Raw genomic sequence first — 5,027 nt, 5'->3', positions numbered from 1 at the left:
GCAAGTCGGCTGATGGTGGCAGAAAGGGAGTGGCAAGTGGGCGGTGGTGGTGGGGAAAGGGGGTGGCTGGGGGTGGTAGGAATGGGTGGGGATATTTAGAGAGAGAAAGGTTTCTTTGTTATATAAATATAAATATATAATATATAATTTCTTTCAAACATAATTGTTTTATTTATTAATTTTTATATTGATTTTAGTATTTAGGGTAAAATGACTAAAATACACTTATGTGGGGTCTATTTGATCAGATTTAACCATGAAAACTAACTGAGTTAGGGATAAAGGACATAACATGCAAGGGTTTGCAAACATCGAGTACATTTTTTGTATTTTTTGAAGACAAGGGACACACTTTGCAATCCAGTATAAACATTGTCACACCCCAACCGATGGCGGAATCATCGGGGTGCGGCACTGAGCGAAACGGATTGTCCAGAAGTTTCCATAACAATTATCATTACCAATTAATTTAAATTAACATGTCCCATACCATGCCTTAAAAAGTAAGCAACGTATTACAGACAAAATCCAGGCAAATAGTTCTATTCCGACAACTCAGATTTTACAAAAATTGCCCAATTGTTTATCTGCTTCTAGAGTCTCCTGTTTTCAGATCTACAGATAACTATTTGTTGGGCTCTAGAAGCTTATTCTAGCTTCGCTTTCCTAGCAGATAAGCATCCTAATTACCTGTCACATACGTTAAAATAAAAATCAATACACATAGTGTAAAGGTGAGCATACAAGTTTGATAATAACATATAGAGTTCGAAATAGTTTACGCATAACTAGCACGTACACAGAGGAAACGAAGCATGTTAATCATCGACACGGATCTATCGATACCAATGACTGCGGGTTGACTGCCCAAGGCAGTTCGCAATACATGATCACCACTGTAATTCATGCAAGTAATTGTCCCTAACAACTGATATGCGCAAAATATAACATATAAATTATATCAAATGTGGCATAAAACTAACCCTTTTTTAGTACTAATGTTGGAAAAAGTGTGTTGTTTATCTTCCTTTTGTATTTTCAGAATTAAATGAGCTTAAATTAACAAAAGAAGTAAAAAGACAGCAAAATCTAACATAAATACAAGAAAAGGAGCTAAAGTGGAATGCCCGACCCCTCAACAACATTTTCCCAAGCAAAACCAAGAAAACAGAAGACTGAACACGCCCCGTGCTCAGCGAGCACGGGGCCGTGCCCAAGAAGCAGCAGAAAAGACAAACCTTTAGAAGCTTCTATTGCCCACCACGGGGTCGTGCCCAGCGGACACGGGGGCGTGGTCAGACTCCTGCAGGCGCATTTATTGTAATTGCGAATTACAATTAATGAGGAGAGAGACAAGGATGGACACGAGGCCGTGCCCGAGATTCTGTTCAGCCTATAAATAGGAGTGCTTGGAGACATTTCAACTCATCCCTTGGCACACCACCTCTCTCACACTTCACCCACCACCACCATAACACCATCATCCACCACCATCATCCATTGTCCATCATAGAGTGTGTGAGTTGTCTCGGGATCCAAGATTGATCGTAAGAGTTCTTGACAATCAAAGGCCATGTTTGCCTAAGTCTCTTACATCACTTGGTGAAGACAAGTGTTTAGTGTAATACTTTTTATTTTTAATCTTTTGCACTTTTTAATTGGTTTTGTATTAATGACTTTAATTACTAGTTTCTTATGTTGAAGGTGATTCTTCCTTATCGTTTGTCCGTGGTGTCTTGGCATTATTTTACTGTCTATATAAAATAAAAGATTTTCACCATTCATATCTCCACGGTCTATATGGTGGTATGTTGGCTACCTGGTCGGGGGTTAAGGGAACGGTTTGGTAAGAGTCTTGCCGTTGTTCAGCGTTTAGAGATCCTGCAAGGGACCTGGGTCAAATTTAGTAGGACCTCCTTCAATACCCAAAGGTATTGGATGGCAGGGGTCCAAACTCTTTGATCCCCTCATAAGTTAACTACTATTAAAACTTTAACCCAGCTACTTAGGACTGTATCCCTGCTGACTCAGACTACGTAGCTGAGGGTAACGTCACCTTCAAAAGAGGGGCCTACCACATTATGCATTAATAACTTAATTAATTATCTTTCAATAATCCAACCCTTTAGGATTGTATCCTTGCTGACTCAAACTACTGGGTTGAGGGTAACGTCGCCTTCAAAAGAGGGGCCTACTACAATAACTAAGATAATCTCTTAAATAAGTGCAAAAGTGCGAAAATAATCAAAGGTTACACTAACACACGAGTCGGATCCAAGTGATTCATCTTGTCTATCTGTTTTTGTTTTTATTTTTATTTTCAGCATTTTAGTTAGTTTTATTTTCTTAGTTTAAAAATCTTTTTCTAACATTTTTGGTTTGATTAGACGTTGAGGATAAGCCGGTACTAAAAGCTCTTGTGTCCTTGGACGACCTCGGTATCTTACCAACACTATACTACGTCCACGATGGGTGCACTTGCCCATATGTGTGTTTAGTGTTAGTAAATATCCTGTTTTATAAATTTAAAACTTGGCTAAAAAGTGTAGAAGGGCTTAAAATATATACCTAAAATATATAACACTTCACGCACATCAAGTTTTTTGGCGCCGTTGCCGGGGACACAAGGATTTTAAGAAAGTTAGGAATCAACGGCCTAATCAGTTTTTTTATTTTCTTTTTATTTTTTTTAGATTTTCTTAAATTTTTCAGCTTCTGCAGAGCTCAGCACGGGCCGTGCCTGGTCGGACACGGGCCGTGCCCAACATCGGTACTGGCAGTTTTTATTTTCCGAGTTACAGAAGGCTGAGCACGGGGCCGTGTCGGTGCAGCACGGGGCCGTATCCAACTTTCCAGTAACAGGGTTCCGGAAAACAATCGCTGCAACTCCGACCACGGGTCGTGCTCACCGAGCACGGGGCCGTGGTGAACTTTCTAACCAACATTTCTTTTTGTTTTTGTTGTAGGACTTGGAACCAGACGCCACCTCTACGTAGTGTATGAGCTCCAGTTCTAATAAAGACATAAAAGAACCTCTAGAAGAACCCGAACGCTTTCTCAGAAAAAGACTAAAAGCTAAAAACCAAGAGAAGGTTTCGGGGGACCCACTTCCAATGGCGGACCAACGTACCCTCATGGATTACCTACGCGCCACCATAGGTAATCTCGGCGCCGCTATCAATGCACCGAATGTCGAAGCCAACAACTTCGAACTTCGGCCACATTTGATACAGATGCTTCAAAACTCTACAACCTTTCATGGGCTTGTGGACGAGGATCCCCACCTACATATCACTAATTTCTTAGAAATATGTGATACCTTTCGGATCAATGGAGCATCAAATGACGCCATCCGCCTTCGAATGTTTCCATTCTCACTAAAAGACCGAGCAAAAGCTTGGCTTAACACCCTCCCAGTTGGTTCGGTAAACACCTGGGATGAACTAGCCAAAAAATTTCTATATAAGTATTTCCCTCCCGCTAAAACGGCTAAATTAATGACTGAAATTAATACATACTCGCAAGACGAGGGGGAATCCTTATATGAAACTTGGGAAAGGTTCAAGGAGCTATTACGAAAGTGTCCTCATCACGGTCTTGCGGTGTGGCAACAAGTATCCACTTTCTATAATGGATTGTTGCCACATACTAGACAAACACTTAACTCTAGCTCCGGGGGACTTTTAGGTAATCGTCGCCCGCAGGAAATATATAATCAAATTGAGGAAATTGCTCAAACCAATTTTCAATGGCACACTCCCCGAGGCAATAAATCCATTGCCCTGGGCGCCTATAAGGTTGATGAAAGCACTTCTTTACAAGCCCAAATCGAGGCCCTTTCTTCAAAAATTAAAAAAGTTAGAAATGACAAAAAAAGTCTCGGTTATGGCTTGTGAAGGGTGTGGTGGGCCACATGAAAATTGGAGTTGTATGAAAGAAACAGATGATCAACCAGAATCGGTAAACTACATTGATAATAGACCTAGGCCGTCGGGTCCCCCAACGGGCACCTACAACCAAGGATGGCGTAACCACCCTAACCTTGGTTGGAGAGAACCCGACAATAGTAGTAACCAACAAAACCAAAATCAACGAACAAACTTTCAACAACCAAGAAATGAGTCACAAAATTTTCCTCAACAACAAGGTGGACGAGAAAGGCTTGAAGATACTGTATCTCGCCTCATCTCCGACACTGAAAATGAAAAACTCGGATAGATTTCTACAATTAGAATCAAATTTTAGAAATCAACAAGCTAGTATACAAAACATCGAAAAACAAATAAATCAACTAGCTCAAAATTCCTCCGAGAAACCGCAAGGCGCATTACCAAGTAATACCGAAACAAACCCGAAGGCACAAGTTTATCTCATAACACTACGGAACCGTACCGTAGGTCTCGAGGAAGGCCCACCGCCTACTGAGGAGATCGCAACACCGCCCCAACAAGAGAAAGTTTCTCCTCCCTCACCAGAACCCACCAAGGCTCCTCCGGTTCCGTACCCCGGTAGGTTAATCCGCCAAAAGACCAATGAGCAATTCACAAAATTCGAAAGTCTACTAAAACAATTGCATGTCAACATTCCTTTTATTGACGTCCTAACCCAAATGCCTAAATATTCAAAATTCATGAGGGACTTCCTAACTTATAAAAGGAAAATTGAATCATTGCATGTCACACCCCGACCACGAAGAACATACAAATCGTGGCGGAAACATCGGGGAGTGTTGTAACAGAATTTATTGTTTCAAATCCATGGCAAATGAAGTTTCGTTTTATTAATCAAATATGATAGTATACATTGTTTAAACAAGAACCAAGGAGTACATAACATAAATTAACTAGTTCTTGTCTCGTTTTAAGTCACTAAGGCACAGGTCCGCCTAAGTATGTCTTGATAAGTCCTATGCATCATCTCCTGAAAACACATGTGAAAATAGGTACGTCAGCATAAAAATGCCTGTGAGATACATTGGTTTTGTGAAAACGGAATTCATGACTTAAGTTTGAGAAAACCTTTAGTCA

At 40.7% G+C, this 5,027-nt stretch overlaps 1 non-coding gene across 1 annotated transcript; it reads right to left on the bottom strand.

Moving 5' to 3' along the window:
* Nucleotides 1-3,491: 3,491 nt before the first annotated feature.
* Nucleotides 3,492-3,598, bottom strand: LOC118489572. The gene has a single exon (XR_004887594.1). It is a non-coding gene; the product is annotated as a small nucleolar RNA R71 (small nucleolar RNA).
* Nucleotides 3,599-5,027: the final 1,429 nt, after the last annotated feature.

The sequence above is a fragment of the Helianthus annuus genome, chromosome 17 (genome assembly GCF_002127325.2).
Source record: "Helianthus annuus cultivar XRQ/B chromosome 17, HanXRQr2.0-SUNRISE, whole genome shotgun sequence".
NCBI lineage: Eukaryota > Viridiplantae > Streptophyta > Magnoliopsida > Asterales > Asteraceae > Helianthus > Helianthus annuus.
This window is presented reverse-complemented; position numbering and strand designations above follow the sequence as displayed.